Source organism: Myotis nattereri, assembly GCF_964212035.1.
Source record: "Myotis nattereri genome assembly, chromosome: 3".
In the NCBI taxonomy this organism is placed as follows: Eukaryota; Metazoa; Chordata; class Mammalia; order Chiroptera; family Vespertilionidae; genus Myotis; species Myotis nattereri.
The window spans coordinates 24,398,524-24,412,933 of NC_138077.1; the positions used below are offsets into that span (position 1 = coordinate 24,398,524).

At 38.6% G+C, this 14,410-nt stretch overlaps 1 protein-coding gene across 1 annotated transcript in view; it reads right to left on the minus strand.

Moving 5' to 3' along the window:
* IFT80 (intraflagellar transport 80) overlaps window positions 1-425 on the minus strand; it is a 92,950-nt gene extending 92,525 nt beyond the window's left edge. Inside the window, exon 1 of the mRNA XM_081086776.1 lies at window positions 210-425. The gene's annotated coding sequence lies outside the window, so the exon portion shown is untranslated. The remainder of the gene's footprint in view (window positions 1-209) is intronic.
* Between the last annotated feature and the right edge of the window lie 13,985 nt (window positions 426-14,410).

The following is a 14,410-nucleotide window of genomic DNA, read 5'->3' on the forward strand; positions in this document are numbered from 1 at the left end:
TACACACCAGTTGAATTCACTTTCTTCCATCACTACAGTTTTATAGTTTAAACATAAACCAAATGACTACATAGAAAATGGATAAAATGTGTGGATGAAGGCATGTGGATCCAAGAACATCAGTTTTGTAAAACAACTCAAAGCATAAGTCATATTACCCTATTATGTCTTCTAAATACCAAGATGAGCATATAACATTAACAACTTACCATCAGAACTTGTGAGGACAAAGCTTTCTGCTTGAGTTTGTTTCCTGGTGCCTAAACTTTTTGGAAACCAGTGAAGATCTATTGGATAAATATCATCAGGAAGCTTTACTATTTGACTTGTTTCACTGGTTAACAAGTTCCACCTCACTATTTGGTGATCATCACTGCATGAATACAGTTCTTCTGCATTAGTCCAGCCCACACAGCTTACTAATTCTTGATGTGTCACCATGTTAAGGAGACAACACACAAAAGTCTTACATTTTAATTAATTTTCAGATGCAGATTATAAGATAAGTATAAAATAGGATCAAACATTTCAAACTTCTAAATGTGTTTTCATTTTATGACTTTCATATATTTTCTATTTAAAGAAAAATAAACATCTAACCAAAACAGTTGTAAAAATGAAAAGCAAGATAAAAAATCCAAATGCCAAGGGAGAGAAAAAGGCCCTAACTGGTTTGGCTCAGTGGATAGAGAGTCGGTTGGCCTGTGGACTGAAAGGTCCCAGGTTCAATTCCCGTCAAGGGCATGTACCTTCGTTTCCAGCACATCGCCAGTAGGGGGTGTGCAGGAGGCTGCTGATCAATGTTTCTCTCTCATCAGTGTTTCTGATTCTCTGTCCCTCTCCCTTCCTCTCTGTAAAAAAATCAATAAAATATATATTTAAAAATATATATATTAAAAAAGAGAAAGAGAAAAAGAATTGACAAAATGAAAAATTTTAAATTGTGCTATAAAATATTCCATAAACAAGACTAAAAGATATACAAAGTATCTAACAGCTCAAAAGGTATGAAAGGATATAATACACTCAATTACTGGGGGATAAGGGGGGAAGTATGTCTTTTTTATTTACATATGTCTGTATCATTTAAGTTAGAATAAGCATGTATTATTTTGATGAGTTTTTAAAAATCAAGTGTTAAAAGAAGATTGAAACCTAACAGTAAAATATCTGCTTAAATTACACATTATAATAACAATCTACTTAGGAAAAAACATATAGCTTAACAGCTGAAACAAAAATCTTACCAAACTTTTTGACATTAAATTCAGGGAATAGTTCAATTACAATTTAATGTGCCTATAAAGAGAATAGTGCTGGGTGAGACATGAACCCTAAAATTCTTACTTTAACCCGTTTTTTATCTCTTATTTATCAAGAGGATTTCTATAATTTGAGGTGCTCAGTAGCCCTCACTTCTCCATCAGAATGGGCTGCTTACCCTAGGTTCTAGGGCCTAGGAGAAGCATATATTTAGAGAAGGCATTTCAGTTTGTTGTTTACCAGGGATGTTTTCTCTTGTTTACATCTGGATTTCTATATTACCAGGTCATTTCTAGGTGAGTTGTTTGTTCTCTTGTTGTTACTGTATAATCCTTTTACTTCCTTCTCTTCTCATCAGTGCTTTTTATTGGCTTATCTGAACATTCAATAAACTTCAAGGAAAAAGAGACAATGTGCCATAATTACTATGGGATGTTCTAAGATTTTTTCATACTATTTCAAAATATGACAGATTAAGCAAATAACCAAAAAGGCAAAAATAAATTATAGAAAGATTATCAAAGTCCTAAGATAAATAGGTAATAAAATGGCACTGGAATACTCAAAATATAATCTAAACAAAAGGATATCATCACTAGACCATTACTGAAAAAATTATTCCAATATAATTTCTATAGCCTAAATGATGTTAGGTAAAGACCTTTAGAAAGGCAGAATGTTAGGTAAAACTTAGAAAGGGAGAAAGCACATACACACACATTAAGCTTATCCTTTGTAAATTGCTGTAAATAAACATCAGATGTGCATGACATATCTTCAAACTAATAGATCAACTAAAATTATGAGAGAAATGAGAAGAATGTCAGATTAAGAAAGTCTAAAAAGTCTGCTATTAGACTATTATTCAGCTTGAAAAGAAAGGCAAAAACAGATAATGATCATAGTCGAAATCTTGTAAATGGCATGAGTCTTGCAGATGGTATGATTATATATGGCATGAACACCTGAGGGCACACTTTGAAAAAATAGTAAAAATGATTTAAGTACAAATAAAAGGAATTATACCTTCACTCAAAAGGTAAAACAAGCAGACAAGATAATATAAATTCAAAAGATTTAATCAAATGTCTAATTCAGTGCTTTTCTATCTCTGACGATGAAAACATATTTTTCTTGATTTCAAATTTGTTGCAGATCAACATTTTGTAAGATAAAATAAAAATAAATTACTAGAAAAATGATCTTATATTTGGATGGTTTCCCAATGTCAAATTGCTACAAAAATTGTTTACCTCTTACTTTCAATTTCTGTAATTATCCCTTTACAGACCTGTAATAAAGTCTGCAGATAATACTTTTAGAAGCACTGGTATATATAAAAATGAAGGTGGAGGGGCCTATCATATCTTCCTGATACATAATCAGAAATTCTTGTTGACAAAATATAAGGTCATGTGTTGGAGAAAATATTTATAATTTCCATCTTCTTACATCTATATGTATAAAAGCCTAAGCGACCATTACGACTGGTCACTATGATGCTCACTGACCACCAGGGGGCAGATGCTCAATGCAGGAGCTGCCCCCTGGTGATCAGTGCACTCCCACAGCCAACCTCTCATGGCTGGCCAACTTCCAGCGATCCCTCTCCCCAGCAGGCTGGCCCCGAGTGGCCGAGATTGGGACTGGGTGAAACAGACTGATTAGCCCCTACTGCCGGCCAGGCCGAGGAACCCCACCCGTGTAGGAATTCGTGCACCAGGTGTCTAGTGAAATAATAAAGCTCTAACTGCTCAAATTTCTTCAGCTTGTTCTCCACTTTATCATGAAGAGAGTATAAAGAAATAAAGCGAAATTCATTTAAAAACTTACATCACACTAGCAAAGAAATTATTTGTTTAAAAAAAGCTTCTCTTTAAGATCCTACTAGACTAAACAAAAATTATTTTTTATGTACTTAAGTACAGTACTTAAGTAAAGTAAGAAAAATGTCAATAAGAATTTGAAAGTAAGATTTAGAGCAAATAGTTTGCTTTGGAGAATTACCTGCAACACATGACCTCAAATATTTCAAAAACAATTTAGTTAAATTGCCATTAAAGGAATGAAAAAAAAACACAAAACACCTATTATCCAAGTAGAATACAAAATAGAACAAAACTTAACAATACTCTAGTAAGATGATCACAATAAGGTCTGCAAGTGTTAAAAGGATATGCTTTGGTTCTTTTAAAAGTGATATCTTCAGTCTCATGCTTCCACTTTCCAGCAAAATTTTTAAATGCTACTTGAATGCATTCACTGTAAAAATAAAAATTAGGGGGAAAATATAAAATCTGCATTAAAAACAAACATATGTACACACACACACACACACACACACACACACAAAATAAAAGCAAGCAAAACATCTTAGGACCCCAAGGACACTGAAACACACCTTTAATCCTGCTAGTATAAAGACAGGGAAAGAGGAAGAAAACTAGTCAATGTGCTAATCCTGCCAACAGGTGATTAGAGACCTTGGGTTGGACTCCAGAGGCCCTCTACACCCTGCCTGAAAAAGTCCTACAAGTGCAGAGCACTAAATCTGGTCAGGTAAATAATCTCCAAAAGCTATCTGGAGATCAAATCAGAAGATTCTGTAAACTAGGCCCTTGCCGGTTTGGCTTTGTGGATAGAGCATTGGCCATTGGACTGAAGGGTCCCAGGTTTGATTCCGGTCAAGGGTATATGCTCCAGTTGCAGGCTCGATCCCCAGGGGCAGGGAGGGGTGGGGGGGGGGGTAGGCAGCGGGCGATGATTCTCTCTCATCATTGATGTTTCTATCTCTCTCTTCCTCTCCCTTCTTCTCTGAAATCAATAAAAATATATTTTTTTAAATGATTCTGTAAACTGGGAAACCCTCAATGGCAAATCAATATTGGTCATGTTGAATACATTAAAATAAATTCCCAAAATGTGATTGAGGGCTAAGATATTAAGGGCTTTAATAACGTGGAAATATTATGATATTACCAACCTAGTGGTCCAATCTGAGGTTTACATTCTATTGGAGGTAGATGTATTACTCCAACATTTATGGTTGCCATAGTGACAATTTGAAAAATAAGTGAGTTATGTAAACAGCGGTAATAAAATCCTTATAAAAGTTACATGAAAATCACAATGTAATTGACAAATAAAAATCTAGAAAAAGAAGAGTAATACTTCCCCAAATAACCAGGTCATCAAAAGATACAAATCAAGAAAATGCTAAATTGCCTGAGTTCATTTTATAGTTATAGGATTCTTTCTGAGTAATATCACTAACCTAAAAAGAAAATAAATAAATTAAATCAAAGTGTAATTAAAGGAACAAAATCCTCTTCACCAAGTAGAAAATTACTGCTAACTATATCAAAGGATATGCTGAATATAGGTAAGAATTCAGTAGTTCTCCCTTAAATAACTTATCATTCCCCCTAACCAGGAAGGTTTTTAGATCAGCAAGGTGCTAAACATAGCTGTATTTCAAAGCATCTTTTTCACTTATTCTACTCGTAAATTTGTTAGACTGGGAGGAAAAAGTTGTTAAAACCACAGAAAAAAATCTGAAGTTTTATGGTCAGCCAATATGCAACTAGGGTAAGAAGCCTCTCTGTCTCTTCCAGTTCACTCAGCAAGATTTCTGTTCAACGTCAAAAGTATGAAACTATGTACAGCAGCCAGAAAAAGAACACAATCTCTTACCCACATACTTCATAGGCTCACTTTTGGTCCTTAGAGTTTCAACATTGTTTTCAAAACTCCTTCCCCGCTCCCATCAGACCCCTTCCAATTAGAGAGGGGGGAAGAATACACATACTTATGAAATTCTGCTTTTTCATAATAAGTCAAATTCACCCTGCTTATAAGGATTTTAAAAGAATAAAAGCAGATAATTGTTGCTTCTGAAAATGATAACACAAATGACAAGAAAAAATATATAAAATCTGAATATACAATTACAACCAGAAACTTGAAAGATCTTTGACAAAGACATGATGTAGCCTAGATCACAAAGTACCTCTAACATGAAATCCAGAATTAGGAATAATGTCTCACCAAAAGCAATAATAATCTCATCTAAATAGTAAAAGCAGCAATTTTTTTCATAAGAAAGAAATCTGCAACAATTCAGAAACAAGATGCCAAGGAATTACAGAAAGAGGAAGGTGCCATTCTAACATCAGGAAGATTCTCCCTTGCTCAGAAAGATCTTCCCCATACATCCTATTTCTTTTTATGTATTTGTTTTTAATCTTCACCAAGAATATGTCTTGTGGGGGTTTTTAAACAGAGGAAGGAAGAGGGGTGGAGGGGAGAGAGAGAGAGAGAGAGAGAGAGAGAGAGAGAGAGAGAGAGAGAGAGAGAAAGGAAGGAAGGAAGGAAGGAAGGAAGGAAGGAAGGAAGGAAGGAAGGAAGGAAGGAAGAAAGAAAGAAAGAAAGAAAGAAAGAAAGAAAGAAAGAAAGAAAGAAAGAAAGAAAGAAAGAAAGAAAGAAAGAGGAAGGAAGGAAGGAAGGAAGAAAGGAAGGAAGGAAGGAAGGAAGGAAGGAAGGAAGGAAGGAAGGAAGGAAGGAAGGAAGGAAGGAAAAGAAAAGAAAGAAACAGAGATTGGTTGCTTCTCATATTTGCCCTGATGGCTTGGAACCCAAAGGCAAGGTAAGTGCCTTGACCTGGAATCTAACCCTCAACCTTTTTGTGTACAGGATGAAGCTCCAACTAACCCAGCCACCCAGCCAGGGCCCCAAACATCCTATTTAGCTGAGATTATTTGCATGAAGGATATGGCGTTCTGGTGTGAAGCTAATAAAGAAATAAAGAAATAGTATTAGCACTTAACTAATTCAGGGAAGTGCAGAGCTGCCTGAGGGCTGCACTGAGGAGGTTTTTATTTGCCAGGCATTGGTTATCAAGGATCTGACTAGTCAGTGGTACTGGGGGGGGGGGGGGGGGGGAGTAGGTAGTAGAGTAAAGAGGGGTTGCGGGTGAGGGGGAGGTAATAAAAAGAAAGTTTATCAAGTATAGGTAACTTGATCAATTTCACAACTTTGCAAAGGGAGCATGTGAGAGCAACTATGCTTTTGCTACCAAAAATCATTTATAATTTGTCTTTGGTCTAGTGTGGGTCAAATTTCATGGAGCTTAAGAGGCAAAAATGTGCTCAGCAAACCCTGACAGTCAACAACCAAAATACTGTATACTCCAAATCTGGCTACTTCTCAGCACGTCCAGCATAGTCCAGTCACCGTCATCCCCTGCCTTGATTACTGCAGTAACCCCAGAACTGATCTTTCTGCTCCGACACTTACTCCCTTAAACTTCTAAATACAGCAGCCAGCAATGCCTTTAAGACTAAGTCAGATCCTGAAGGCCAGTATGGCTAATACAGCGTGAGTGAAGGGAGTGGCAGGAAATTAGGGGAGAAGAGAGAGGGTACAGATCATACAGGGGCTTGAAAAACCACAATAAAAGCTTCAGATTTCCTTCTGAATGAAGAGTTGTGAGCAATGAAGAGATACAATCTGACTTACGTTTTTAAAGTGCCAGTATGGATAGTATATTTTAAAAGCAAATGAACAAAAAACAGAGCAAGGATAAACAAGACTGGAACCAGGGAGGCCACTTAGGATTTCAATAGTCAAGAAGAGAGATGAAAGATGTGGCTTGGATGAGAAAGACAGTAGTGGTATGACTGATATGAAGAGGTCGCATTCTGAATATATTGTGAAATAATATTCCATAGGATTTATTGATGAGTTGGGTTTAAGAAAAGGAGGAATAAAAAATGACTGAAGCTTCAATAGGTAGAACAGAATTGCTATTTACTGAGGTGAAGATTGAGGGAGGAACATGTTGGAAGATATAAAAAAAATTTTTTGGATATGTTAAATTTAAGGAGCCTATTAGACATCCAAATGGAAAATTCAAGGAGATATTGGATATACAAGTCTGGAATCAAGGAAGAGGATGGAGCTGGAAATATCAACGAGATATCAATTTGAGGGTTGTCAGTGCAGAGATCATGTTCAAAGCCATAAGATGAGATTGCCCAGCTACATGAAAAGGTGGCCTAAGAAGTCCTACTAAAGTCTGAAGTATTGTCTGCATTAAGATTCTATTTTTTGTTTTGTTTTGTCAACCCTAACCTGAGGATATTTTTCCATTGATTCTTAGAGAGAGTGGAAGGGAGGGGAAGAGACAGAGAGACAGAAACATCAATGTGAGAGACACTTCGATTGGTGCTTCCCGAATGTGCCCCAACTGGGGATTTAACCTGCAACCCAGGTACGTGACCTTGACCGGAAACGAACCCGGACCCTTCAGTCCTCAGGACCCTCTATCCCAAAGCCAAACTGGCTAAGACAGCATTAAGATTCTACATGAAGTAAACTAGAGAAAAACAAATGGAGATATAAATACAATAAGCTGCGTAAAACCTACTTTGGGAGAATGTAGATATTGGTAATGCTGAAGTAGGTTAAGATGGTGAAAAGCGGGTGGCTGAGGTCAATGAACTGAGAGGCCCGGGAATGGGACAGATTGATTTGTGGATATTAAGTCACTGAGAAGAATGAGAGGAGTAGTGGTGGAGATAGACACGGCATGATCTGCAGGTGACTGCAGAAAGACAGGGTAGACGGGTAGGACTTATTTCAAAGAGAGTAGGAGATTTTAGAGAGGAAGAGGAAAGGGAATCGACTGTCCAGATACACTAATGAGAAAGAAGGCCCTTTGACACATGGGAACCTGGGAGGCTAAACAGCCTCCACTTGAGAGGGCCGAGGGGAATGCAGTTTCCTTAGGAAAGAACCAGATTTAAGTTAGACTGTGAAAGTAAAGAAATAAACCATTCCAGAGTAAAGATTTTTTTGGCCAATAACATATTGTGAGTTCCAAAAGGTAGAGTGGTAGGATTTACACTGGAAAGAGCTAACAGTTTGGGACAGATAATGGGAAATGGTCAAAACAGCTGACTATTCTCCAATATTCATTCATTCCTACTTATGTGGTAGAAGAATCTGAATTTTTGCTACACATCGAGGACCGTGGTCGGCAAACTGCGGCTCGCGAGCCACATGCGACTCTTTGGCCCCTTGAGTGTGGCTCTTCCTAAGCCTTAGGAGTACCCTAATTAAGTTCATAACAATGTACCTACCTATATAGTTTAAGTTTAAAATATCTGGCTCTCAAAATAAATTGCAATCGTTGTACTGTTGATATTTGGCTCTGTTGACTAATGAGTTTGCCGACTCATTACTGACCTAGGACAAAGACTATTTCTCCAGCTGCCCTCAAAACTGGATGTGGCATTAACAGTTGTGAAACCCAGGAGGATCGGGCCTAAGCAAGCAGACGGACATACCTGGACTGCAAGAGGGTGCAGGCTGGGCTAAGGGACACCCGCCCCCCCCCCCCCCCGCACGAATTTCATGCACCAGGCCTCTAGTGTGTTTATAATGCGGAACAGAGTTAGAAATAAGAAAAGAGAATTAAGCATTAATGCTAAGAATTAAACAACATTATGCTAATTGAAATAAGTCAATCATGAAAGCACAGATACTGTATGGTTCCACTTGTATGAAGTATTTAGAGCAGTCAAATTCATAGATAGTAAGTAAAATGATGGTTGCCAGGGGCTGGGAGAAGGAGGATTGGGGAGTTACTATTTAATGGGTACAGAGTTTCAGTTCTGCAAGAGGAAAAGAGTTCTGTGGATGGATGGAAGTGATAGTAGCACAATATGAATATACTTAATGCCACTGAACTGTACACTTAAAAATGCTTAAAATGGTCTACAATAAAAGAAAAAAAAAACAATTACATTTAAGAAATAAAACAGAGATAGAAGCACTAAGAAAAGCAGAAAAATTTCAGTCAGGATAAAGAGAAGGCATGATTTGTCAACAAGAATGTACCTATAAATAAGTAGCAGAAAAGCCTCAGTGGTGAACAAGAATGTGAAGGATAGATAAGAAATGCAAGAACTAGATCATAAGCACATTAATACAAAGTTCTTTTTAGTTCACCTGCATATTGGCTAACCCTTGGCTAACAACTATTGATGTTAATAGTTGAAACTAATGGTTTGCTTTTAACTACCCAAGTTCCCGTGTTTAAAAGTACAATTTGCATCAACAGTCTTCTAAACAGATAGCTCTGAGCAGGCTCCTGTGTCTCCTCCCAGAGGAGAAAGGAGGGAGAGAGCCAGATCTTTTATTCAGATTGGTCCTATCATAGAACTATGCAAGATCTCTCTTGTATGACAGGCTCATCATTTCCAGGGACAGATTCAAAGACACAGCAAGTAAAAGAAACAGGTTTTCAAATGGCAGTATAGTTCAACTACAAAAGACCTCTAACTCCCACCCCACTCCAATTCCCATATGCATTTGCTAAAGTGTAGGTATATGCTGTGATATTTACATTTCCTTGCAATTCTAGTTATCATTATAGCTAGATCTTGCCACCATATTTTAATATTATTTTTATTGGCTATATTTATAATCCTTTCATTGGGTGTCCTAATAAATGCAGGGTGTTTATTATTATTCTAGCCAATAAACCATGTGATCCACAAATATATATATATATATATATATATATATATATATATATATATATAAAGAGGTAATATGCTAATTGGTCCTAACCATGTCACAGTCACAACCGCTAAGGAGGAGGCTGCCTGTGCATGCAAGGCGGGGCGTTGCTCCCGGAGACAGGGTGGAAGCGGGGAGGCGCCTGGAGGAGGCCCACGCCTGGGAGGGCAGGGGTGAGAGCCTGTAGCACCCCCCTCACCAGTCCTTTGCCATCCACCGCTCATCTGCCTGGGGAAGGAGCACAGTGCAGCAGGCGGGAGGTTTCCACACTCCCCTCTGGCGCCATGACGGGGTGGGGCCGCCACATTGTTCCGGAGACAGGCCAGAAGCAGGGAGGCACCCAGAGAAGGCGGGACCTGCTCAAGGTGACTTGAGGGACTGAGGGCGGGGCTTGAAGCAGCCAGAGAAGGCCAGAGGGGTCGGGGACGGGGGGTGGGGGGGGGGTGGGGACTGGGCCAGGCCTGCTGGAGCTCTGTGTGGAGAGGTTCAGGTGTCAAGGCAGGGCGACAGGTGGGTGGCCAGGCCGTGCAATTCGCGCACACAGCTCCTAGTTTTAAAATAAGTAGTCATCTTTAATTCATCAACTAGCATAAAAGAATCACATTCAACTGATACACAAGAGTACTATGCAACTATTTTAAAAATGAGGTGAATCTATATATACTAATATAGAACGATGTCTATAATATGTTAAATGACAAAATATATACAGCAATATTATGTAATGCAATCCCCTTTGTGTAAATAAAAAGGAATATATAAGCTATTGGATACTAAAGTATTTTTCTGGTAAGATATATACAAGACATTTAATGGAGACTTTTGTGAGAGTAGGGGCACTGGGATGAGAAGGGAAGCTTTTAATTCTCATTTTATATGTTTCTGTACTGTTTGAAGTTTTTACCATGTTCATAGTATTTTATTTATCTACTAGAGGCCCAGGGCACAAAAATTTGTGCACTCAGGTGGGGGGGGGGGGTGCGGGGGGAAGTCCCTCAGCCTGGCCTGTGCCCTCTCACAGTCTGGGATCCCTCGGGGGATGGCCACCTGCTGGCTTAGACCCACTCCCCAGGGGATTGGGCCTAAGTTGGCAATCAGACATCACTCTGGCAGCCCGGGAGCCTTCGGGGGATGTCCACTTGCCAGCAGGGAGCAGGCCTAAGCTGCAGTCTGACATCCTTAGTGCTGCTGAGGAGGTGGGAGAGGCTCCCATCACCACCACTGTACTGGCAGCCGGCAGCCTGGCTTGTGGCTGAGCAGAGCTCCCCCTGTGGGGGCGCACTGACCACCAGGGGGCAACTCCTGCATTGAGCGTCTGCCCCTTGGTGGTCATTGTGTGTCATAGTGACCAGTCATTCCCAGTCTTTCTGCTATTAGGGTCATTTTGCATGTTACCCTTTTATTATATAGGATACATTCATATATTTCTTATAATTAACTGAGTGATAGGATTATGGCCCAATTGTATTTTCTTCTGTATGCATTTCTGCATTTTTTAAAAAACCTAATAAATGTTAATTTTTTCATAAGATCACCATTCTCATTCTCTTTGCAGTCTCTACTACACTTGACCCCTTCTTATAGTGAACTCCCCTCCTAGTGATCTTCCACATACTGTATATTATTTTTTCCTTATTTAAAATGGGGCTAATAATACCTACTTCACAGGTTATGATGAATGAGATAAGTACCTAAAATGTCCAGGAGAGCCCCAGCAGGCATGGCTCAGTGGTTGAGCATCGACCTATGAACCGGGAGGTCAGGGTTCAATTCCTGGTCAGGACACATGCACAGGTTGTGGGCTCCATCCCCAGTAGGGGGCATGCAGGAAGCAGCAGATCAATGAGTCTCTCTCATCAATGATGTTTCAATCTCTCCCTCTTCCTTCCTCTCTGAAATCAATAAAAAAAAAAAAATGTCCAGTAAAGTGCTAAAACATAGTAAGAACTTAATAATGGTTACCTATCTGTAATGCAAATTGGTGTTTTTGTCACTCTACATATATTCACTCTTATCCTATCTACAAAGACTTTCTCCTTGAAACACTGACTTCCTTACTCTTAGCTTTTGTGGCTTGAACGGGGCCAGCATGAAACCCAGACTTAAACCAATTAGAGCACTCCATTCCCTTTGCACAGAGACTGTTTCACAGAACTTTTATTCAAATAAATGATAGAGAAGAAAAACTCTCCTATGCCAGGCCATTCATTTTAGGAGATTTGAGGCGAAGTTGCTGTAGCTATCTTACCATAGCAGGCAGACAGCCTTGAGGTGCCAAAAGCCACTATGTAGAGCCTGACAATAATGCCAAGATGATGGTATGCAAAGAAGAGCAAAGAAAGAAACCAAATCCTGCTGTCTTTGTTTGAACACTGAATCCAGTTATACTCACCTGATTTTTTGGTTATAGGAGCCAATTTTTTTTTCTTAAGACAAACTGGATTGGGTTTTCTGTCATGTGTCTGGAGTACTACCAGAGACATTACTATAATTATTTCTTTTTCCTAGATTCTAAGAATGAACATTTTCTGATACTATCCCCTCTTTACTCACAACCTTAAAAAACTAATCTATCTTTAGTGTTCCAATTATCTTTATAACACTATCTCATCCAATTTTTTCTCTTGAGCTATATTCTCTACTGCTACTGCCCATTTAATACATCTTTCCATAAACCCAACAAACATGAATAAAAATAAAGTCCTGTTTCAAAATGGTCATTTCCAAAAAACTGTTCCCCTTCCTTACTTCCTATTTTTTCTGCAAAATACGTGAGAGTTTCAACAAGGTTAATGTATTTGGAAGCTTATGATATTCATTACTGTCTGTCCTGTGTCTATATACAATTTATTAATCTTGAAGAATATTCTCTTATTCTCTACTTATACATAACTTGATGTTTATTTATTCATTTTATTACTTAATATCTAATTAACTCAAATATTTACAATTACAAATTTAATATTTTTAAACATTTACCTGCAAGTTAATTTCATCTTATGAAATGTTGTGACCACATTAGAAGGCAAACAAAACATATCTACACTAATAAAAGAGAAAGATGCAAATTGACCATACCTTCACAACGCCCACAAGCCAATCAGGCGTGAGTATGCAAATTAACCCAACAAAGATGGCGGGTTAATTTGCATATGCAGGTGCCAAGCTGCAGGGGTGGGTCACTTGCTTCGTCGAGGATGCAGGCATTGTGCACCGCCCCAGCCGCTCTGGGCCTCTGGGCAGCATGGGAAGGCGGAAAGGCGGCTCCGGGCAGGAGCAAATGCAGAAAGGTGGCTCCAGGCCCAAGCGAAGGCGGTGCCAGCAGCCAGGGGAAGGAAGGCCCATTCTTGCACGAATCTTCATGCATTGGGCCTCTAGTATTATTATAATGACAAAATCGTGCACTTAAATTGCAAATGTGTATTTTAATTCTAATTCCAACTTTTTTTCTGAACTTATTTATCCCTGCAGGGTGCAATTTTACTTTTAAAATATAAAAAGTGCCCTAACCGGTTTGGCTCAGTGGATAGAGTGTCAGCCTGCAGACTCAAGGGTCCCAGGTTCAATTCCGGTCAAGGGCATGTACCCTGGTTGTGGGCACATCCCCAGTAGGGAGTGTGTAGGATGCAGCTGATCGATGTTTCTCTCTAATTGATGTTTCTAACTCTCTATCCCTCTCCCTTCCTCTCTGTAAAAAAATCAATAAAATATATTTTAAAAAATAAAATAAAATAAAATATAAAAAGTAAGGGTTCTTTTCTGGGTATACCTGAAATTATAGATAATTGTTGTTAGTAGATGATTTTGGACCATAAAGATTAGAAAGTGTTAATTTCATGAGAAGCATCCAAAGTATTGGCAGGGATCACCAGTCTTTATTTCTTGTGACCCTAATCTCTTCTCAAATTATTTCTTATTCTAAGTGTCTTATTTTCACTCTAAATTTAAGTAGCTATTTGTTATGAATGTCTTTTCTTCATTATATAACCTGGTTTAAGTCCATCTTGAAAACATTTGTTTTGAGTGGGGCATGATTAGGTTCAACTAAATCTAAAGTCACAGTTACTTTATTGATAGTTTATAATATGTTTCTACCGATTTCAGAGAAAGGAAGGGAGAGGGAGGGAGGGAGGGAGAGAGGGAAGGAGAGAGAGAGAGAGAGAGAGAGAGAGAGAGAGAGAGAGAGAGAGAGAGAGAAACATCAATGATGAGAGGGAATCATCCATTGGCTGCCTCCTGCAGGCTCACTACTAGGGATCAAGCCAGAAACCTGGGCATGTGCCCTGACTGGGAATCAAACTTTGGCCTCCTGGTTCATAGGTTGATGCTCAAACACTGAACCACACCGGCTGGACTACATTTCTTTCTTATTAGTCATTAAGACTTACCATTATTCACAGCAATCATCAGAAGCAGTAAAACTAGGAATTATTTGTGATTTCTCTTTCTTCCTATCCCTTCATCACTAATTTAAAGATTCAAACAAAGAATAGTATCTGACTTTAAGGGTTTACACTCTCGGCTTCATACATTAAAATCTATAAAAACTACAGATTTTAGT